Source organism: Acyrthosiphon pisum, chromosome A2, assembly GCF_005508785.2.
Source record: "Acyrthosiphon pisum isolate AL4f chromosome A2, pea_aphid_22Mar2018_4r6ur, whole genome shotgun sequence".
In the NCBI taxonomy this organism is placed as follows: Eukaryota; Metazoa; Arthropoda; class Insecta; order Hemiptera; family Aphididae; genus Acyrthosiphon; species Acyrthosiphon pisum.
Genome location: NC_042495.1, coordinates 50,558,411 through 50,584,756, shown reverse-complemented (window position 1 = coordinate 50,584,756; position 26,346 = coordinate 50,558,411). Strand labels below are relative to the sequence as shown.

Below are 26,346 nucleotides of genomic sequence, written 5' to 3'. Positions count from 1 at the left end.
CTGTACTAGCAAAAAATTTGGATTAAATACATCATAGTTGAGTACCGTTTTTATGAAAAACTCGTTAAGTGAATACAAAAAAAATTAATTTTGTGTACCTACCTATTATAATTAAAATTGTACGTTGCTTTATTGTATACTAAATTGTAGAATTTTACATAACGTATTATATAACACCACTTATCGTGCACCTGTGGGTTAACAAAATATCGTAAAATCAAAATATATAATATTTATATAAATTATTAATATTAACATTATTATTCATAAATTACCCAGAAAAATAAACTGTTCAATTGAGCACAGTTTGTGATGGAAACAAAGTAATATTGGGTATCTCGAATTATACGTGTTTAATGATGTTAAATTTGTCCGGTATTTCGAACATGGAAAAATTAAAAAAAGGTAATATTATTGATAAATCAAAAAGTAAATAAATCAAACAACGAGGAGGGGCTGTCGGGTTTTATTTTTATTTTTAATTTGCACCTCTGTATAAGTTAGTGTATAATACAAACTCATTTTCCGCAGGGATTTTCGCGCGCATATCAAAAGCACACCTTTTGTGGTGTATCCCGAGGGAGGTCGCAGCTTGGCGCCGGATGTATTTGGACTTTCAGTTAGCGCGGTGACGGCAGCTGAGCCGTTCGATAGCGTTTTGCACGTAAGGCTTACGGAAAAATAAAACGACACAGTGTGTTTTGATAAAATAATTTTTAAACTATAAAATTGTACCTGCAGTGTTGTTGATATTAAAAAAAAAATCATCATTTTCCCCTGTAAGTACAAAATTATGTATATTATATATAAACAATGTAGATTAGATTTAAATTTAAATAAAAAAAAATATATTAGGTATATACAATTGTAATACATTCTGCGATAAATGCGTATTGGTTTTACAACGATGTGTGTTTTTTTTTTGTTTGAACACACTTTCATATCTAGTAGAAAATATGCCTCAATAATCAACTTTGTTAGTGGTTTCTGATTGAAAATCGAAAATAGTTGGTACTCCTGTGAGTCAAAAGTATAAAATCTCAGTAACTTTAAATATAATAGGGAATTTATTATAAATAAAACATTTGTGAATTATAAGAATTTTTTCGCAAAACCAGCTTTTGATAAAATGTATTATTTTGTTGCTGTTTTAATTCAGAAACGAACTTGACATTTTTACCAAATATTCATATTAGTATTTACTATACGTGCTATTATTTTCAAAATATTTGACGCTATTTATAGATATTTACTGTCAAAATTGTTGACCTATTTATGATAACATTTTTGTTTGTGTACAATTTGAATACAAATAACGCTTCTCGTAAGTTGTTCTCACAGCAATTAAAAAATGTATAATAGGTAGGCAGTGTAATAAAAATAGGTACATAATCGCATACTTTTTTATAAGCTTTTTAAGTTCTCGTTTTCTTTAAAATTCACCAATATTAAAAAAATATGTACCTAAATTATTTTGTTCCTAATAAGAAATCCTAATATTTTAATTTTAAAATCTATGGTTGGAATATGCAATACAACATTTTTTAAATCTTTTTACTGGAATTAAAAAATAAAATTTAGCGTAAAGCATATTTTTGTTTGAAGTTAAAATGTTAACGTATTGCATAATCACATGTAAAGTAACAATTTTTACTAAAAAATTTACCAGACATAAATAACTTAACATAACGATGTTATAAATATTTATATTATTTTCAAATGTGTCATTAGGTATTTTTATTGACCATTATATTTTTTATAGGCAGTAATTTCTATCGTATAATATAATATTGATAATGAATAACGTGTTAAAATTGGTATTATATCCTATAAGCTAAATTTTAACTGAATAACTTAAAATCTACTGCCACAACAGTAGGTACAAGAATATTGATTAATTTAGGCATGTTTTGTATAATTTCATTATTTCAGTAATTTTCACTGTTCGTCAGTGTGTTAACAAATGTATTACTGGTAATTTATATAATTAGATATAAAATGTGGTTGTACTTGGTTTGGTTAGGTTATATACATTGTCTTAGGGCCTAAGACTTAGGCTGATATATTATTATTTTAGTTAAACATCCAAAATGTTAATATTACCACATTTGGGTTTATGAGATTGTGTGGTAGATATGTCACTTAGAAAAATTGTTTTTTTTTTTTTGTGAAATTATGAACAATTTAATAATATTGTAATTTTAGTAATATTGTATAGGTATGTATATACAAATTCATTGCATATCTTACGGAATTCATTGTTTTTGAGCCATTTGAAGTGATAATGTCTATAACGCCTCATTCGTCATTAATTATTAATCAAATGAAATTGATTGGAATTTAATTAACCTCTATTTAAATCTTAATTGCAGGCCGATTGTAGTATTACGTAACATCTAAGAAAATATCGTCAACTTGATACATAATCTAAAATGAAGGTTACTGTGTCCTCAGATTAAGCACCAAACTTATCTACACAAACGGAGCTGTCACATATCAAACAACTAAATGATTTCGACAATAGAAATTAGAATTATAACAGCTAGGACACGGTGTCGAGCAGGCATCATATTTGATACTCATTCGACTGACATTTAAAATACGCGTAATAATTTCTAGTAGGTATCAATATTACATCTAAATGTGGTGAAACATCAGTTAAGAACAATTATTATTAATTTGATAGGAAATAATTTAGATTTTCAGAAACAACATTTTTTCAGCAATTTTAATGCTCTAAATTTTAGAGTCTAAAAGGTGATGACAGACAAAAATAAAAACACACAAATACACAATATCACTGTAATACCAATACTTTCGTGTGACCGTGTTGGGTTTCTTTTATATTCTTATTGATCCCTTTTTAAGCTGACCAATTCTCTCAATCTAGTTGAAATACGGTTGTTACTTGTTTTATGCATAATCGTGTTGTATAACCATTTTTCCAGTTAATATTTTTGTTTATTATTACTGTAATATATTAATCCATGTTAGTTATTAGTTTAATTAATTAAAAAAGAATATTGAAATATTTGCTTTAGAGTTTATTAAAAATATAGATATGATTTTAGATATAGATGATTAAAATATAGATATGATTTTTATGACGTAAATATTTGTAAATTTGAATCAGTAATTTCCATTTAGAGTATTCAAATATTAATTATACATTTTAAAGTTTAGGCAAGAGGTGAAATTATTATTATAATATAGTGGTTACGAGAAAACATAGCGGGCCACCCTACACATGTTCTAGCAGTCTAGCTAATAGTTGAGTTTACATTGTTTACAAATCTGATCAGAATTATATATTTTTATAAATATATATAATATATAAATTATCTGAGGTATCGATTCCAGTATACTATATACTGAATATCTATTGAATCTCTTTGAATCTCTATTTATGATAATATTTCATAAGAATTTTTTTGTATTGTGAATTGTACTCCAACGAAAAGTTGCTATTTCTATTGAAATTATTTTACTCTTTGGTCCTATACATATTATACGTTTTTTGTTTTAGGCTTAGTGGCAAATGTAAATTATGATAGGTGATCAAATATTTCTCATGGATTCTCTGTAAGGTTATATAAATGTAGCAATGCAGCTTTGGATGTATTAATAATTTTATAATTATTATTTAAACAACATATTTTAATAACGTTTTAAACCATGCAAGTTATTTTGTTTATTTTATTGTCATAATATGTCATACAGTTTCTTTGTATTTGTTAAATACAATCTACTTTCGATTCATTCTTAAATACAAGCGTAGCACTAGATTACGTACCTACTTAGTTAATTCGTCGATTTTGGTTTGTATAATATTAGTAATAATTTAATTTAAGCACATTTACACGTCATGGCATGATAAAATACTACTTATGTTGCAGTTATGACTTTTTTTAATGCTAGTAATCACATAAAAATATTTCCCCGAGTATAGGACGTTTTGGTCGTCAGATAACGGTGCACGTATACCAACTAATATTAGGTATATACTTTGAAACAATATTAGAGAATATTGAAGTATTACAGTAGCAACTAGCAATAGGTACCGATCAAGATAATATGCGTGTCATTGGTTATTTTAATAAATATTGTAATGCAATAATCGGTATTTATATTCTCTTTTAAGTTTTAACATTAAACCGATACTGGATACCGATTTTGAATAGCGGTTAAAACCATTAAAAACCGTAAACAAAATCGAAAAAATCAATTCAGGTAATCAAAACCGAAATTGAAATTGGAAAAAATAAATACCGATATCCGATAACCGAAACAGGAAAAGATATTTTCGTTTTCAAGCTCTGCTTTTAACACTGCATGAAAATTGTATTTGATGACAAGGATTATCTATAAAAAAAAAATAATGATAATAATAAATACTTAAATAAATATTATAAATTATCAATTTGATAAAAACGATTACAGGATTGTAATAAATTCATTCATGTTTGTGTTCTTTATAACTTTATAATATTATTAAATTAAATTTCATGTTATAAAAGTTCAACACGTACCTATATGAAATACACTTCGATCGTTGATTATATTATAGTAGGCTATGATTATGAACTGTTTATAATGCTTTGGTACTTGAACAGGCATGTTAAAGTTGCCAATGTTATATTTTTAAATATAAAATGATTGAATTCTATAAAAATGGTTTTATGTAGAAATTTGTGTGTTATTGTGTTCATTATGAATGTAAGATAAAAATGATGAATAGTGATCTTGACTTGTCGAGGGCCTATTATTGAATTTGTATATCTATTTGTATTTAATAGTCGAACGAATTGATAAAGTAAGACAAACATATGTTTCAGGTTATAATGAATTTAAAAACACCAAAAATACTTAAATATTTGTGCACAGTATATTATATTGAGGTTTTTACAAAAACGTACATTTTTTTTATCACCTTCTACTATTTTTCAATTTTCTTTTTTTCATTTAGGTAAAACATTTAATAATTGTATTATACAAATATTTTCTGTGTGCTAATGAGTTCAATTATAATTGACAATAACTATACAAAGATAAGATATTTGATGAGGAACTTTCAGGGGCACTAACGCGTCGTTGGTTGACAGGTCGCATCTGCACCGAATAGCACGCGTCCTGTCTTTCATATCTTTTTTACTATAATACTTTTACTAAACATATTTTTATTGTAAATCTAAAACATAATTTTTATCTCATATATAGGTGCGTTTAATTCATTTTTTTTTATGTATTCTAGGTATACAATTTTAGTTGCATAATTTTATGAATATTATATTCATGATTTTTAATGCAATAAATCCTGAGCCCAAGTGATGACTTATATATTATTATTATTTATTTATTATTAATTTTAACTTTATACATTTTTAAAACAAACGATTACCGATAGTCATGTTACTGTTTTTTGAATTATATTTATAACAATAAAATACGAGTAGTCGAATAGATTTAGCTAACTAAACTAAATACTTCAACTGAATGTTTATAGAGTTTTATAATATTTTTGTTTCAAGATTCGTTCAATATTTGATAACACAATATATTCAAATAAAGAGAGTATTGATATTTTTAGGCTATGGAGTTGTGTAATTACAATTGTGTAATGTTTTAGAATAAGATTAAAAATGTACTTTACTCTAAAAATGCAGCCAAGGTCTTTCGTTATTTAGGAGTAATAAATAAACGCGTTTTATACCTTTTTGAAGAAATAATATTATAATAAATTGTATGTACCTTATACAATATCTTACTGCACGCCCATAAAATTGTCATTAAATATTAATTCATCCAAAAAAGAAGAGTGAGCAGTTTGTTATTATTATTATTATTATTATGATTACTGTTATTCTATACAGTTGATATTATTCAAAAGAATATTGTATAGTTTGTCACAAAAACGTAAAATCACTATGATTATATTTAGGAAACACAAGCAATATGTACATTGTACATGTTACGTTAAAAGTCTGAAAAATAGAAGATTTTTTTTTTTAAATTGAAAATTGAACAATGGAAGAACTGTCTAAATTCTAAATTATTCTGGGGTTTCCGTGGCAATTTGGTTCTGAGCTGGTAGCTCACCGTTATATTATAATATATTTCACTCTGTATTACAGAAAGTAATCACAATGTACACGAGTTTATTTGAATAAAATAACCCCGAATAATCGATTATATAATAAAGATTTATTTTATCCGGTGAGTACATAATAATATGATATATGTATATCGTAGATAGATACTATAATATAATGTACTATCAGGCAGTTAAAAATTTAGTGTAATATTATAATAATATAGTATATACATATATACTATTATATATTTATACATATTATTATGTGGGCATGTCTTGATTATAAAAAAATCATATTGTTAAACATGTAATTTTAAAATTTGTTCCTTATTACAATTAAATTACATAGATAAACCATTTAACTATTAAAACATTCCAGATTAGCTTGTTAATTATTTTGTATAAATGTTTGTCTAGCATTGAGACGCCTAGAAACCTTTGGTTTAAATTACTAGCTATATTTGTTTATGTACTTGGTTGCGATTGTGGATTTTTAATTAAATTAGGAATTTTTAATTTATTAATATTTTGTTATAAGTGATAACAATTATTTCAGTATAAGTACCCTTTATATTTTATTACTTTTATTTTTTATGGTATACAATTATAAATATCTAAATTAAATCTTAATTAACAACTGTTTTATTTTTACACAACAGCCCTAAAATGGTTTTATTTTATCTCTTAAATTAACAGGTAAAATAATATTACAAATCAAAATCAACTAATAAAAACCGATTAGAATACATAATTGTATTAAATTATTAAATATATTATATTATAATAATTTATTTTTTATATGTTTAATATGATCTATACGAAATACTTACAAAATTTAAAAAATAAAATTCTTTAGTTAGGATAAATAATAAAAACCGGGGAACTCCCTCTATTGCATAGTGAGTTCCGAGTGTACTTATCTCGCCATTCAGCCATTGGGTATCATTGTAATGGATGTATTATTGTATTATATGTATTTGAATTCAATGGTAAATAATTTTGTTAGAGACCTACCTATACGAAAAATAATTTTGAGCGAAGACATTTTATATTTTACATTCTATATTAGCTTATATTTCTAAAGATAGTTTTATAATACATTAATACTATTAGTAATTTATTTTTCTATCAGTAATACATTACAATGATACGTTACATGTTGCACTATGTAGTATTTGATACAAGTTAAACGTATTTAATAATATAAAGGCAAGTAATTGGTATTCCAATATTCATTGCAAGAAAAATATGCCTATATAGTATATATTGTAAAAAAAAAAATATTGACTTGCAAATTCTAAAAACAAATTTGTAATTGACAGGACAAAATCCGGGAACTGCGTGAAGTTGCCTCCCAATCCCCCCCCTCTCCCCCACCGTGCGCCCATAATGATTTTTAGCTTATGATATTTTAATGACTTATTTGCAAATTCTATAAAAATCAATTTGCAAAATATAATTAGTATATTTTTTGAAATGAATGGACAAAGTCGGAGAGCCAACTTCACGGACATACTTTCTACTACATTTTCAAGAAATAGCTATTAAAATCGAATATTTAATGAATTTTCAATGAGCTAAAAAATAATTTACATATTTCCATGATCTCAACAATTTTCCAATCACAGTAAACTTAAACAGTAATGATATTATATTCTAAGTTATAACACAGGCTTTAATTGTATGCATAGTCACATCTATATAGGTACTCGTATTTATAATTATTTTTTTGCACCACGCTAACGTAAAATGTAACCTCGTTGATAAATATTAAAAAAAATATTACAATACAAATAAATACTATTTGGTTGTTTGTTATTTTCACATTAATATGCCATTTAAAGTTTAATTACGAAATCGTTTTTACTTTCACTGTATCAATCTACAGCCTATAACTGCCTACCGCTATTATATTATATCAGCGTGCAGCATCTGCTGTAAATTAATGTTACAATATATATACACGTAACCCATCGTACATATTATACTGTACATCAGAGTAGTACCCAATTGTCCACCTTTTTTTATTGTTTATTTACTTGCCTTGTAAATGTTTATCTTATATTATTATTTAATAGTATATAATATAGTACCTATTATGTAGGATATAGTAATATATATTTATATTATTTTATTTTTTTATTTTAATTTCTAATTTGATCAACTGCTAAAAAAACAGTATTATAATATGTTGCAATTGAAGTTGTTTTGTAAGCAAATAGTTAAAGTTTGCATTATAATACCTATAGCAACTGGAAAAAACGTCTGACCGTTTTTAGCCTAAACATTGGGAGCTTAACACGATTTGGTCCGTATCGACGCAATGATGCTATACAAACTAGGTATATAATAGCCAGAGTTTCAAAGTTTGGGTTTTCTTTTATTCGAGATTTACATTTAACGTACCTAATGCGTTTTTGCTGTGGTTGACCTTTACCTGACCTGCAGCCAATTAAATTTGCCATCGACCAATGGATACGTGGACAACAAACGACCTACCTATTGATTATATTTTTACAAAATGCTTCGATTTAACTGACGGTGTTTATTATGTACACAATATAATATAATATATAGGAATACGATAAAACTAAATTATTTAATGTAAACAAGCGATGCTGATGAAAACCAATCAGTGACTGTAGAAATACAACATACAACTTTTTGAATATGAATTAAAATGTAGTATGTAAACATAACTAGGTATATTGAAATATATTATATTACAATATTCATATTTTTTACGTCAAATTGGGTGGTTTAAATAAATATATAATAACGAAGTTTTGAGAAGTAAATCTGTTGAATGTTATATAATGCTATATTTACACTCCCATAGCAGGTTAGAAAAAATCAATTTGTCACTAGTAGATTTATGTCGTAGCCCGTAGGACTGCATTTGATAGAGAGGTATTGAAAAACTTCATAAAAAAGAGCCAGAAGTTATATAATTTGGTTGGACTTTTTAGAACTGCGTTTGTGAACATTAAAATTAAGGCAGTCAAGATGTTAATGTCTTGATGATAATCAAAACTAGTTACCCTAGTTACCCTGTTACATTTATTGTGTTATTAAATCTAATAATTTATTTACAAATGCGTACTGGTGGGAGTGTGACCCAGTGAGGATGCAGAGTTACCGTCCCAAATAGTTGTAGCCTCCCAAAATGTTGAAGTCCAAAATAGGATCAATTATTTTTATATGCATTTAAAGTTAGAAATTCAAAAAATATTTTCTTTCATAGCTATGATTAAAAATTGTAATAGAAGATTTCACATAGGTACGTTTTTATACCTATAACAAACAAATAATGTTAAATTAAACAAAACATTAATTTTTTATGAGTGTTTGAATTTATAATTTTTATGATATTTGATATTCAGCGGTAAATTATCGAATTTTGGTATTTTTTTGTATTTCTAAAACAAATAATCGTAGACTTTTGAAATGTTCACCAAATTTTTGTATTATCATTTTCCATACATGGTAAAATTTTCAAACTCTGTTTTGACTCTTTACGAGCTATTTATAACCATGATCATTTTTCGATATTTGTTAATTTTTTTTAACAATTAAATTCAATTATTTATTTAAGTATGCTAGGATGCACACTATTCAATTGGTTTTTGTATACAATGATTTATCATTGAATTCAAATATAACACATCCATTACAATGACATGCTTGACAAATACTCTACAGCAGAGGCGCAGAACGTTACCCATATGTCCACCTTTTTTTTTAAAATGATTGTTTAGTCACTGTTTTTTCTAAAAGTCTAGACTATATCATAATCACTTTTAACTTATTATATTAGCACCATGCGCATTTGAAAAATGTTGACCTGCAACTGCAGTCTTTCATGCACTTATAAGGAATTAAGACTGACATTTGGGTAACCAATCAGGTTATCAAGGCTATAAGAAGCTAGTATTTAAAAATAACCCCTATGTAATAAAATGTGTTTCTTATATATGATATAACATTGTCTTGTAACTTAACATATCATATATACCTATTAGAGGGCAAATACCCACGGGCTTTCAATTTTCAGTTGAAAGTTGAGCTAAAGCCTCCCAAGACTTTAGGTCTAGTTGCGCACTATTGTGTAACACGTTAATCAACAATTAGGCAATTAGGCACAAAAGAAGTTTGTTCGTATGATCATAATTCATATTATGCATTATAATAACTATAAAGTAAATATAGGGAATTACGCACTCTTGTATGCCTAATTACGGATATATAAGTTCGTAGTTTGTACTCGCGCTGTGACACGTCATATGGATTCTCTGCATCTAAAGTTACTATTTTCTTGTTATAATTCGAGGTAGATATCATTATGTTCGCTTATGCGTTGTGTGCAGTACCGCAACAACCGCAGGGACAGCCGGAGCAACGCTCCTGTAAAGGGCCGCTAATCGTTGGCTCAGGGGGCCCTGACGGCACCCCGCATATATTTAAAATTTTTAAATAATTGCATTGTAATCTAATGATTAAATCAAATAAAATATATTGAATAAAAATATTTATTTTTATAATTCATTATGCTATCTAATTTGTTCTCGAAGAACGTCCACCCCCCCCCCCCCCCTATTTATCCTATTGAGTTACTTTTACGTGTGGAAAGCTTTAATTAATATTTATGGATAAAAAAAAAGAACACTAAAAGTATAGTTAACCTATAAAAGAATATTATATACATAGACCTCAGGGCTCCATACATTGACTTTGTCCGGGACCCCAAAAATCCTAATTGTGGTACTGGTTGTGTGATAAATAAAAAAAAAATGGCATGATTGAGCTAAACAAGCTGAATACAAGAAATACAAAAAATATTATATCCCTATATAACCGTTGCACTGCTTAATGCTGGGTGTAAGATTAGGTTTGTAGGTCAGTTTTGTTCATATAGGCAAACATTGGAAATTCGATTGAATATAATATAACTATGTAATGTTAATATTTGATTGAAGGTGCAGAACGTTATAGGTATTCCAAGTTCGTTGTATCGAATAAATAGATTATCATTACGTTAAAAAGAGAAAAAACAATAATAATAATTGTTGGGACATTTTTTCATAGTGGTTTTCTATACGTAGACATTTTCCAACGTACTATTTTTTCGACTATACCTACTCAAAAAAATATATGTATTGCAGGTTGTGGGTATACTAAACTAGATACAAATAGTATCAATGTATATAGTATTATAACTATCTAGATTTGTTTAATTATCGTCCGCGTTCACTAAATAAAGTAAATTATATTATGTTTATATAACGGCAAGAATATAGTAGCTTGAATATTATTCTTACTTAATGTATTATGCATACCTACGCTGTAGCTACTATAAATAATTATTATGCATATACTACGCGTAGATCATGATTACTAAATAATCTCTACAGTAATGCAATTTTAATACAAATTTAAATTGTTTTAAATGCTAATAGTTGTTGGTATATATCTAACAAGTTTAGATGGTATTTAAAACGTAATTAAAAAACAAAACTTAAATATACAAAAATTTAAAAAAAGGGAACATTTTTAATTTTGACGTACAAACGTATTTTTTTAGGGTACTTATATATAACAATAATTTTTCTCTGTAAAATACTATTTTAGTGTGATGTAATTTATATGCATTCAAAATGATTGCATGCTACGACCGACTCTTGAAAACTTCGAAAAACGAAACCTCCAAGGTGGATTGATCAATCTACCTTGCCTATATAATATAACGATTATTTGATTATCTATATAGATATAATCATACGTATAAAAATGTAAACAAACGGCCTCAATTTTTTATCTATGTTGGACCACAAAACTAACACATAATGCAAGGTGGATTGATATATCAATCCACCTTGACATAATGAATACGTTATGCCCTGTCGGCTATCCATGTCCTTATTATCTATGTGCCTACCATTTTATTTTTTTTTTTTGACTTAAGATGTAACTACTATAATATAGTAATAAGTATTTTGTATCATTTCGCTGCAGTTTGAAAACGGATATTCTTTCATAGGTACAAAGAATTTTATAATTTTACTTAAGATGATATCGTATTATAATATTGTACATATATATATATGTATATTGCCGGTTTTCAGCTGCGCAACTCGAAGGCATTTTACGATCATTTTTGTAATTTGGTCGCAAAATATAACCTGAAATTCAGCCTATTTATAAGAAATTTTAGCACATGCACTTGCATAATATTTACTCACATATTATATTTCGTAAACGATTATATTAAACGCAGTCACATCACTATTGTTATTATGTTCGTGGAACAATGATTGCCGATGTAATATAATAATAATATCATCGAAGTGATTAGGATATTGCAATATAATATTTTTTAGTGATACTCATAACTCATAGCTTAAACATATTTAAACATAACACACAATAATAAATGTGATTTAAGATTTGATGTATTGGTTTAACAATGTAGAGTTTTCGGTTTTGTGTCTGACGAAACTTTTTGAAGCACAAAAAAAACTATTCAATCTTTAACACCGGGAGTGGTTTCTGGTAGACACTTTGATCTAGTTCATGGAAGCATTTAGAAACATAAGCGTATAGTAGGAGCGGGCACAAAAAAAATTATATTATATTTTAATCGTAATTACTTTAGTAGGTATAATAAAAAATTTTGATATGTCACTGTGGAGTGTGGGGTATTAACTATTAAGTTTTGTCTCGCAAGACAATTTAAACCCATTATAGATTATTCAATCCAGCAATATACAACAAAAAACAAAAGATTATTTTAATACTGATTGTTTTTTTTTGATTTGACGCATTTTCTGCACTCGGCGGGAACAACGCGTTAGAATATTATCAACATTCAGTGATCTGGTGTAGTGTTTTACATTTGATTTGCATGCACTATAGATAGTATACTGTGAGCACTCAGTGTGCACCATCCGCACTGCCGATTTTCTGCGAAGTAGTGCCAGTGGAGTTTCATAGTGCACACCATTACTGTCAAATTGAAAACGGTATAAACAAAGTATATAAATATGGCCAATGTGGCTCATAATAAATATACACTCTCGATCTAGTTGGTACATTGTTTAAACGTAGAATAATCGCAGTTGTTTTTTAATAATTGGGAACAACTATAACAAGGAATGACTGAAAAACTGGAGTGTATATTTTACGCAACACCAGTTTTCGACAAAATTGCTCAAAAAATGTTTGACATTACGTTTGGGTAGAATTTAGATACTATTATTTTTTGTTCACAGTGAAATTTCAAAATATCAATTTCAAAGCGTAATAATTATACATCGCGAATTTAAATTTAACTATTCAAACAATTTTGCGGTTCGTTGGTATTGTGAACTTGTGTTGTAAAGAATTTATTATTAGTTTTTACTTTATTTGAAAATTTTGTAACAGTAGGCATTTAAAAAATTATCATAGTACCTATAACACGATGGCGGGGTGTTATATTTTATACGTCGTGGTGAAAGAGCGATATAAAACGAGTAGGTACCCTTTACAGTGACAAACGCATCAGACACTCAAAACTTACTATACAGCTCGTATGAACGCGTAATAATAGCGATCGGGGAACAAGAGTACCTATTGTAATATAGTATTCTGTATTAGTTAATACTGGAACAGAGGATATAAGAGATATAAAAATTAAATTAATTGAGAATTTGAAATAGCCATATTTTATAAAATTTTAGTTAATCGACGTATTTTCGAATAATATACAGATTGAATTAATGTTAAAATATACATACTTACATTTAAAATATATAGCTATAATCATTATACGAGTTTTGTAAATTACGATGTATTGAGTAGTAAGAAGATAATGTATCTACCTACCTATGATATAATTATGCATTATTACTTATTGGTATTTGGTATTTCTCTCTCCTGTTATATTTAAATTAGTAGTTCCATAAATAGTACATTGTACAATATTGTACATAGGTACCTATGTATTATTATAATACAAAAACAATTGACGAATAGAGGATATGAAATTTAATGGTTATATATTAATTAAGTTATACGGGCTTAACTTGTGTACAATTTTTAGTACTTACAGATACGATTATAATCGTTTAGATCTACCTATTTAAGTGTTATGTCAAACTTTGGTTGAATACATAATTGATAATCTTATAGTTTATCTAATATATTGCCATTAGTAACATTAGTTAATAATATGCATTTGACAATAATCGTAATTTACACATGAAATATCTTCTATGATTTATTCATAATAATTAATGGCATAATTATTATAGTTTGTATTATTGATTGGATAAGTATACTTAATTTAGTCCATTGAAAAGTAAAAATAACAACTCGTATTATATTATAACTATAACAAAAGTTTAGAATACATGCAAATATACGTAACATGCCTTTGAGTATTTAAAGATACCTAGTAGACTGCAGCATTATAATATAAAGGGAAGAAAGAAAGTATATAATATGGTATAAAGTATATACTGCAGTGTGTAATCATGGTATTCGTATATACTATATTCAGTGAACTACGTTCAACGAAATGTAGGTATGTTTAAATTTAATTTTTACAAAAAATATCCCTTTGATAATAATCCCTCGCTGGTAACCATTTGGTAACTTAGAATTTTATTCATTTGGTACAGGCTACATTATAGACGCACACCTAAGTTTTCCATCCATAAGATAATTATAAACAATCTCAAAATTAAAAAAAAACACCAAATTAAGTAAACAATATTTTATTATTATTATATTATTATTATTATTATTATTATTATTATTATAATGAACACTGTCTTTTTACCGTATTTTTCCCGAGAACTATTGTAAAATCCAATGCAAAGGGAAGGAAATGAAATGATAAATAAAATTAATTGTTGAACCTAATCTCAAAGTAATATACACACGAATAAACGAAATAATTATTACCTTCTATGAGATAGTTACATGTCTTGAAATATGAGCACAATTATTAAGCCAAGCATGTTTCTCATTCGTAAAAGAAAATTATAAATTCATTTTATCATGTGGTTTACCGCAAAGTACGAAATCCATATCGGAAACCATTCTTATTTTACCACCCTGCAGTGAACCCAAAGTCACGTTTATCATTTTTCAGTATTGAAATTTAATTTAGCACGTTCTCAGAAAAGCTGTGACTCACTATACACGTTTGCGATACACATACAGATTATTAATTTACGATATTTTTTGAATTTGCTTTAACCGATATTATAAATAAACAAAATGCTATATTCTGGTAGTACACGTAGACTCCTAAACAATATCGTGGTAGCATAATTATATTATTTGTTTTGAGATAAATAAACTTGCACAGAAAATTTAATTTATGCATGAAATAATCATCGAAAACTTATGTAACGCAAATTTGTTTGTTCTCGTATTATTATTATTATTATCATTGTGGGTTGACTATATGCAAGCTTATAATATTTTATACTTGTATTAAACATTTCAATTTAATCCTTAAAACTCGCGAAGACACGTACCTATGTATATAGCATTGTATAATATAATAATTCAGAGGTGCAATAGGTGCTCAAACTGTGCGGTACCAACGCAATGACTGTAGAAATACTTGATTCCATTATAGGTTTTTTCCCCTTGATTTAAAATAATAAAGCATAAAAATCTAATATGGCAATGCTGAAAAATAAATTTCAAATATTCAAACATTATTTTCATAAATAATTAATAGATATTAACTTTAAAGTAATTTATTATATCTAATGTTTATAAAATATATATCCCCATTATTCACTAAATTAAAAATAAAAGTGAACTTAAACGTATATCTTTACATTCGTGTTTTCGAATAATTTTGTATAACTCAGGACATTATTACTTATAAAATTTTTTAAAACATATGTTATTGTATATAATATTATATACCTTTAAAATGTTGCCACGGGTAAACTGTCGTCTCATTCTCCCACCCCCTTCATGCGGTAGGTACTTCGTGAAATACAAACGTTATACAGTCCTCGAGGTCGTGGTTCATAATAATAATATAGTGGTTAATATATATATTATATTCATCTCACCGATGATCCGTTTGTTATGAAAACACTCGCAGTAGGTAGTTGACGAAGAATACAGTCTCACCACACGATATGAATAGATATTTCTAAACCGGTTGCCGCGAGCTGAAGAACAACAATATAAAATATATTATATTATATTATATTTCAGTACAAACGATATTTGATTATAGCATGACCTCTAGTAATTTATAATGCTCATAATATAATACTTGTTCTTAATTCCGTCTATATTCCGTTTTTAGTTACGACGAGTCAACGACGGTCAAAGTATATTAAAATATATTTTATTTCCCATCGCTCTCGTCAAGCTGGCTTCGGGTTGGAAGCGGATACCTACGTATCAGAATAATTATTATGCAAACCCGGAGCTGGGTTTAGTGTACAGTACACACACAGATCCAAAGTACGCAAAAATATCAACATATCTGTAGGACATAATCTATACAAATGTATGTTTTTAATCAAAGTTTCTTTAGGCTTCTTTGAGTAAAAAAATGGTAAATATAAATTTTAACATAAATAGGTACCTATGTTGTTGGGCTTGATTCACATTTCTTGTTTCTGACCGATTTTTCGTAAGGTGATTTTCATAGTTACTTTTTAATAAAAAAAACATATTTATGATTCATAGATTTTCCTTGCATAGGAAAAATATTGAGTAGTGTGATTTTTCATTAGTTATTAGCATTTCGCTAAACTGATAGATATAGTGGTTCCAACATACTACCACAAATATCTAATTTTACTATGTATGATGTATATATTAATACTTGAGTAGGTACCAAACATGATTTTTAGTATTTTACTTTATATTCAATTATAACATTTCATAGAAGTATTTATGTATTTATTAGTTATTTGATTAAGGTTATCCTTTTCTAGATAACCCATATTTTTTTCTGATTGAATTCAATATTGAGCGCAATTCATTATACTAAAACTATAAATTAATTTGTTTGATTGCATTTATGTGTCGTTGTCAGCTATATAGTTTTCAAACAATGTTTATATTTTGAAATGGCCAGAAGCAATGCCACTATGCCAGGGTTCCCACTTTTATTTTAGAACCTTTACATTTGTATTACATTTATGTGTGGTTGTCAACTATCTCGTTATCGATTAATGTATATATTTTGAGATAGCGAGCGAAAATATAATTGCCATATTCAATACCAATTGTTAAAAGTATAAAACAAACAAAAAATATCTCAGCAATAAACTTTAACAAATTTTATTTTTGGTAGCCAAATATCTTCACATCCAATATCTATGCGCCAAAATGACTATGTCCAAGTATTAAAGACCGTCTAATTTAATAACACCCATTATCCCCGTCATGGTCATTTATCTTAACGTCCCCGTTAAATCTCTTTTGAAAACCTCCAATTGTGACATTTTCCGATTTCCGTTTTTAAATAATATTAACATTACAATCTAAAGTTAAGAAATATTTTCATAAAAGTATTTTCTGCGGAGAATTCAGAAATCGAAGCGCATTTTAAAATTTCAAACCCATATTTTTTCGGGGTACACGCGGTGCGGACGTGGTTTCTTGGACATTTAAAATCGGTTACACCAATCGATAGTAAAAATATATGATAAACACCGACATATAGGTCCGCGTGGTAATAGTAATATTATTTCACCACCGTGGGATTTCGAGCGAGCAATTTTTAGGAACCGCGGTATACTACGCTGACCTTTAATACATATAGCCCAAACCCCGACGAGAATAATTAACAACGGCGGGACATCGTAATTTATGATTGTTGCGGTGGGTGGTGGGTGGGTCAGTTGAAGTGTAACAACGGACATGTCGAAATTACATATTATAACCTACCCACATATGCGAACGGGACACATACGCATGTCGCATGTCACGAATGGCGAGCACCCCTGGTCACGCGCTCTGATAAGCTGGCAAAAGGGACGTCCCGAGTCACGCGTGTGTTGGCGTGTACGGAATACCAAAATACCTCGAATGGGGGTACGTACAGCCGGCAAAATGAAAATAACAAGTTGGTAAAATAGATAAGTGTTCCTACACTTAAAAATTTACAACACCTATGTGTATTGTTTATTTTTTCTGCGGACATTTCTTTGGTTTCTCAAAAAGTTATATCTTATATAATTATATACCATGCATATTATATAGTAAAGTCATTATATCGACGGAAAATGATTTGTTGAAGGTATGCTTTGAAGAGGTAATTTTACAAACGACAATTAATTATAACTATTTATATGTTTACAAAAAATTATAATTTTAACGCAAATATAAAACGAATATAATTAAAAGTATATTAATATAATATAATATACATGATTTTGATGTAACATTGTAGTTCATGCTCGAAAATAGAAATAATGTATACTCTTATTGCTGATAAAAAATTGTATCTTATGCTATTTGTCTTACAAAGGACTAATCAAATGCAATTCAAACAATTTAATTTAAACGGGATAACGATTTAACAAATTTACTTTACTGCTAGTGAAAGGTCACTTGTATACATTTATTTATTACATCTGACGACGGCTCCAATATTTCAAGCGCTTAAATTTTAATTTTGATATAACGAAAAACTAGCCTAAATCGCTAAAAACGACCTTCAGTCATGAGAGATTAAATGTTTGTCCGTTTATTCGTTTTAACCCTAACCACTAACCGCAATCTGTTAAAACAACCACGAATAATAATAGACCAACAATACAAAAACTCGTTTCAAAAATATAATTAAATTACCTCCAACATTTTAAATGTATTAGGTACAAAATGTTAAATATGTAATAGAGTAATATACTAGTATGATTTTCCCCTGAACCTAGTATTTAAAACAATATATTGATTATTGTTTATAATTTTGTCCAAACTAAACATATGTGTCGAAAACGTACATAATTATATTATTTATCTATTGTATTAAGTGATAATATTATGTTTGGTAACAATAAAAAAAAAGGTGTGCAAGTGGGTGTCGCTCTGCTGTACAGTAGGTTACAAGTGGGTCACTGTAATGGATGGTGTTACATTTTTAATTCAATGATATAATATCATTGTATATAAGAAAAACGATTCAGAGCGAAGACGGTCAGAAAGCATATGATATTAATAATAAGTATATTTGATGTTATTATTGTGAACAAGGTAATTTATATATAACATATTTACGTGGAACCTTGTTTTAAGTTTTCAATCCTTAGCTATATAAGTTGAGCATTCTATACATTTTTAACTACAAAATAATTATTAAATTTTAAATTTGATATATTTGGTCGAAATTTGAACTTTAAATGCTTATAAAAAAAATTGTGCCTATGTATATTTAATATTTTTCAACTGCTATTGTAACAATATATCAGGAGCCTTGCATTACATTTTCACACTTTTTTACCCAACAAATAAAACTTTATTGATATTTATAGAAAAAAAAACTAAAAAAATTTAAAACTGACAATGTCCGTAAACAGCTCAAAAAGAGTCAAATTATTTTCAAAATTTTATTTTGTATAGAAAATGCTAATATAAACATTCAGTAAAAATTTCAAGTACCTATAGTCATTCGTTTTTTAATTACAATAAAATAAGAAAATCGTTGCATGAGAAATCGAGTGACTATTAAATGTTGTAAAAATATGAATTTCAAACGCTCATAAAAATTTAATTTGACTTTCTTGTAGACATTTTTTTTTTTTAAAAAAGGTAGAAAAACTTATGAGGAATCTTGTATTACATTTTCAAATCTTAGATTTTAAAATAAAATTTTTTATGAATTTCCAACTCAAAATAATCTGCAAATGTTCATCATTTTTACGTATTTGGTCCATATTTGAACTTGAGATACTTATAAAAAAAAATTGTGACTATGGATTTTTAATTTTTTTCATCTGCCTTTGAAACAATATACTAGGAGCCTTCTATTACATTTTTAAGACTTTTTAACCAACAAATAAAATTGTATTGATATTGGTTTATCGAAAAGAAAACCAAAAAAAATGGAAACTGAAAATGTCCGTAAACAGCTCAAAATTAGTCAAAATATTTGGAAAATTGTATGGTGTATAGAAAATGCTAATATAAACATTCAGTCAACATTTGTACCTACGGTCATTTGTTTTAGAGTTGCACCAAAAACCAATATCAATTTTCTCGAAAACAGATTTTGCGTAAAAATTCCCATTTTTCCTTAATTTTTCTTTTGTTTTTCACGGCGCTTTTGAAAACTACTGGGAAATTTTTACTTTTGCCCCTTAAAAGTATCAACTAGATTCACGTTCCTATCAGAAAAGATACTGTTGAAGAAAATCTAAGCATTTTTACTGTCCTAAAAGGTGATGACAGACACAAAAACAAAAAAAAAAATAAAAAAAAATAACATCAATACAATCAATACATTAATCGTTCCACTCTGAATCTAAAAGTGCATATGTTATTTTTAGTTTTTTCAGGGAGTCCATTTTTATGTTTCATTTGGTTATCAATATGTACCTACTTAAAAATCAAAGATTTTCATTTTTTTAATTCAGACCTGGATTCTTTATAATTGATAAATATTGAAGACCATATTTTGAGCAATTTAATAAAATCTTTTGTCCCAGGCCAATATGGTCCAGCTAATAGCAAAATTTGACATGAAAAACTCTTAGCAATAGCTGCATTACTTTAGTGAGGTTTTTTCCAAAAAGTGTTACAACAAAATTTCAAAAACGATAAAATAAATATTTTAAAGTTTTAAGAATTATATATTATTCTGCAGTACCAAAGTTCTTCACCGTACGTTTAAATCGATGATGATTGATGGTTGTTTGACATTCCAATATTAGTGACGCATTTTTAGTACAATTTTTAGTGATGTAAAAATCACAACCTTTGATAACATGTTAACATTTTTAGGTAAACCATTTTATCTTCTTTCTCAAGTTAAAATTTGCACTGGTTTGATAAAATACTTAATTTTAAATATTTATTAATATGAATAATAGTCTTAATTATTGCACATACTTATTTGACTATACAATAATAAAATAATAATAATAATAAAACAATAAGACGTTTTGATTTAAATTGTTTTCCTTATATACATATAACATGGGTAATAACACGTTTTGGAAAAAACATACGGCAATGACACGTTTTGAATCAAAAATGTAATTTATTGCACTAGACCTACAACAAAGGCAAAAGCACGTTTTAGACCGAAATGGTAATAACATGTTTTGACTTAATTCTATGGTGGCAATATGGAGTACGTTTTGGAAAAAAAGCCCATTTTTAAACCTGTTTTAGCCCATATAATATTACGGATACGAGATACAGTAGAATACATATATTTGTTTTAGTTTTCTGCCCCTTTTTATAGTATAAACAGATGTACCTACTTCTAACTCGACTTTGAAAAATTGGCAACTACACGGTTTGGACTGTAACCACAAAAATCTGAAAAATATAAATTAAATTAATATATTATGTACTATAATTGTGATGGAAACACAAAATGTTACGTTGATTTTTTAACTTTTGTTGCTGTTAATATTAATAGTTTTCTTAGGTGTATTTTTTTGTTCTTTTTTATTAATAATGTTCCTAACAAAATGAGTTTTGTACCTACAGTTGTAAAAAAAGTCCACAGTTATAACATGCACCTCCGTAGCAAATCAATATATTCAAATCCAGTTTTTACAACAGTTATATAAAGTATATCCAAGAATAATTCACAAATAACGCACTAATCTAATAAATATTAAAAATGTTTAGCTAACTATAGGTAACAGTAAATTGCAATAATCATACTTGAGAGTAGAAACTAGAAAGCTGCTTATCAGCTGTACCTATATAATGTTTTATAATATTTTATAATATACAAAATTAGTAGATATATGTCAATAATAATATAGGTATTAAAATAAGTTTTAGTAATTACTTTTTTTTTTTTAGAGTTTTAAAAAGCTAAAACATATATTGCCGTAGAGTGCAGGGTAAACATAAACGCACTAATTATTAACAACATGACCATGATATAAGCGATGAGCCCCTATATATAGTAGATACCTATATATTGTAAGCCGGCTTACACCCTATAAGCACCCATATATTATGCCTATTATATACTGATGTGGGGTGATTAAGGTGATTAGACATCTATGTTTAGTGATCTATTTCACTGACAATTCATTAATAATCCAAATAAATGGTTGTGTTTTCGATCAAAATATTAAGAAATTGAATGTAATACCGTCTACGTTTTAAAATATTATCAAATGTTTTTGCTATTTTTAGCATGGTTATTTTTTAGGTTTTTAAATTTCTTTTAACGACAGTTCTAGCTGTATTTTTAATTTTAGAATCAAAAGCAGCAGGATATCTAAACCACTTTGTAGGTGTACCTATTAGATATCGAATAAATTGTTTCTTATCAATCGAAATTACAAAAAATTATTTGGAACATTGTAACGGCTGTAACCAGTAAAATGATAAACAAAATCTGATATTACACGACGACTTAACAGAGCCTGCCGCCATCGTGTACAGTACGTGGAGCTATGGCAGTATGGATAATGCATTGATGCACATAATAAAAGTCACACGGCCACTGCTCTATAAGACATAATGTATCTATTGTGAACACTACAGAGTAGTGTAAGCCAGTGGACTTCAACCTTTTTAGACTCGCGATCCACTTTTTTAGGCCTAAATTTTTCGTGACCCACGTAAGATTTGTAGAAAAACAAAAAAAAGCTAAAATTGCTTATTGCTTTGTATAGTAGTACTACCTATTATAACTAAATAAACTGAATATACTGTGATTTGATATCTATTATATTATAGAATATAGATTATATAAACTGTATTTTAGATTCTGAGCAGAGCGAGGAAGCTATTGGTTTTACAATGGTGTTTATTTTTTTGATTTTATTTTTTTTATATTCTGTATACAAAAGTTCTAACAGAAGGAGTGCCTCGATTTCAACTTATATCTAGTACCTTATCTTTTAGCAAATTGGATCAAGGTGGTACTTTAGAGAGGTCATTTTTCGATTTTCTCAATAGTTATTTAATTCCACGGGAAAAAACACCGAAAAATTACGAAAAAACGCTAAGAATGGGATTTTAATTTGTAACGCTTAGATCACCATAGAAACGAATAAAAAAATATAATATTATAATATTAATATTCAAGTTACATGATAAAATAAATAATAACAATATAAAATATCCAGACTGACAAACCGTCTCCGCTCAGAATCATTTTTCTTATACAATGATATTATATCATTGAATTTAAGTCTAATCAATACATTATACAATGACCCACTTGTAATCTACTGTACACCAGAGCGATATCCACTTACCTGCTTTTAGATTCTGAGTGGAACGATGAATGTATTGATTTTACAATGATGTGTGTTTTTTTTTTTATTTTGTTTTGTGTCTGTCATCACCTTTTAGGACAGTAAAAGTGCTTGGATTTTCTTCAACAGTACCTTTTCTGATAGGAAAGTGAATCTAGTTGGTACTTTGGGGGGGGTCAAAAGTAAAATTTTTCCAATAGTTTTCAAAAGCGCCGTGAAAAACAAAAGAAAAATTAAGGAAAAACGGGAATTTTTACGCAAAATCTGTTTTCGAGAAAATTGATTTTGGTTATTGGTGTAACTTTAAAACTAATGACTGTAGATACATGAAATTTTCACTGGTTGTTTATTTCCATTTTATATACATGATAAAATTTTCAAAATATTTTGATTTGTTTTGAGCTGTTTACGGACAATTTCAGTTTCCAATTTAATTAGTTTTTTTTTCTATGAATGTCAATAAAACTTTATTTGTTGAGTAAAAATACTCGAAAATTTAATACGGCTCCTACTATATTGTTACAATGAGATTTGAACAATATTAAAAATCCTTAGTCACAGTTTTTTTTTATTAGCATTTAAAGTTCAAAAATTGACAAAATATGGAAAAATCACGAAAATTTGCAAATTATTTTGAGTTAATAATTCGTAAAATTTTTTTTATTTAGAATTAAGATTTGAAGATTATGAATCCAATAAATAAAATGACCTTTATGTATAAAAACCCTAAAACAGAAACTTGATTTTCTTTTTGATACTCTATAAACTATAAAGTAGGTATAGTCAAATTTAGGCCAACTAGACGCTACTTCGTCGAGAGAAATTTATATTACATGAAAATATTACGGTAAATACTTATGTTATGTATAATATACGTTCACTATATTAAAATATTTTGATAACATTTTATAATATAATTTAAATATTATATCTTTAAAGGTTTTTTCTATTTAATCTTTAAAAAGCCGCCAAGTAGGTAACCACTTTGAATTTTGATGCATTAGTAGGTGTCGAGTGTACCTCGTCATTCAGTTGGTTATTGTAATGGACATGTTAAATTTGAATTTGATCATAAATCATTGTAGCGAAGACGTTCTAACTTTTTTGTACCCAACCAAAGTTAGGTTAATAATAATATTCAAATTCAAACGAATGTTCGTATTTGATTGTGAGCAGAGATAAGAATATATTGATTTTACAGTGATACTTTTGTATTTTTTAAAAATTATTTGTGTTTGAAGACACTATTTCTATTAGAAAAAATGTTCCAATCACCAATAAAATACTGTGAGGGTTAATTATAGTACTTATTGGAGGTCAAAATTGAAAATTTCCAGTACTTTGTGAAATAATCGGGGCAGGGGAATATAAATATATGTTAAGATTTTAATATCATTATTAATAAATTGTTTGATGACTTTGGTTACCAAAAATGTATACAATATCCGTTCAGAATTGTTTTTTGCTGTATGCAACGATTAATCATTGAATTCAAATTTAACATTGCGTCCATTTTAGTGACATACTCAATTACGACTGACGAGGTACACTACTATAGGTAAAACAGAATTAATGGTTACATTTACTCGATAGCCTTTTTATATTTTGTTTTTCCCAATAAAAATTAATTTTGAAAGTAGTATACTGAGACTTGAGAATTTTCCATTTTGACTTCCCAAAATTACCAACTAGATTAAATTTTCTAGTAGAAAAATCTCTCCCGAAGTCGATTATCAAGAAATTTTTCCTAGGTACTAGAAAAAGTATCTTCAGACACAATAATGAATTTTAAAAAAAACACACAATATAATTCGTTGTAAAAAATATATAAAAAACCCGCTCCGTTCAGAACCTAAACAAATGTGAGGAAATAATTGCATTTACTTTTTATGAAAAATATATCTTTATGTCAATTTTTTTACGTTTGAATTCGGAGCATACTTATTTAATTATTTAGGTTACCTATATTATATTCGTATTTCTAACATAGTCAATCGGAATCAAATCGTTTATGTTTGACGATTGTCGAAAATACTTTTCCTCGGTACCTACTCCCTATACAGTTATTATACATACAAACGTATTTTGGGATTATGGTCGTCTATTATTATTACTATATGCTTAGTCCTGGTGAGTTTGTTTGAAAATCTCTCGTAAGTATATACCTCATAATATACTATTTGAAGGAAATATTATACGTATGTATACAATCTGCACATCCGAGTAAAATGTATGGGCAGCTTATAGAGTGGCTTATGCAGCGTTGCCTACATCTGTGACTTAGTAGGTTTAACACGGGAATAACATTGAAATCGCTACATAATATATACGTATATTACATAATAAGCACTGTAGAAGTGAAAAATATTCTTATGAACTTTTATAATTTTAAGTCTTATCTTTTACACTTATCAGACGGTGTATTTTGTGAGTAGCTTTTCGCAATCTGGGTGGATGATATTATGATATGTTATATGTGTGTTTATACATTTAAAATACATGATATTGTGTATAATACGAATTTATATAGGTTAACAAATTGTCACGAATTCACAATATCACAAATACAGATCAACTCACATGTATTTTATTAAGAGAATGTCGTACGAACCATCGTGTTGTCACTTGTCTTATTCACGCAGAGCATGGAAAATTGTATGTGTTAAGAAGAATCCATTTTACTCAGCTGTTAAGCGTAATGTTCGAGCGAAACGACGTTTTATCAAATTAAGTGGGTGAAAATATTAACCAGGGCCCCACGTAAGCTTTTTATGATATTTTAATTTTTATGAAAGTTACATAATTAAACAATTTAAAATTGTT

General features: G+C 27.5%; 1 protein-coding gene across 2 annotated transcripts in view; it reads left to right on the top strand.

Moving 5' to 3' along the window:
- Positions 1–553: 553 nt before the first annotated feature.
- LOC100167737 (arrestin domain-containing protein 3-like) overlaps positions 554–26,346 on the top strand; it is a 115,214-nt gene continuing 89,421 nt past the window's right edge. The window contains exon 1 of one of the 2 annotated variants that reach the window (XM_029490255.1): positions 554–779. The gene's annotated coding sequence lies outside the window, so the exon portion shown is untranslated. The remainder of the gene's footprint in view (positions 780–26,346) is intronic. The other variant, XM_029490254.1, reaches the window with a different exon arrangement.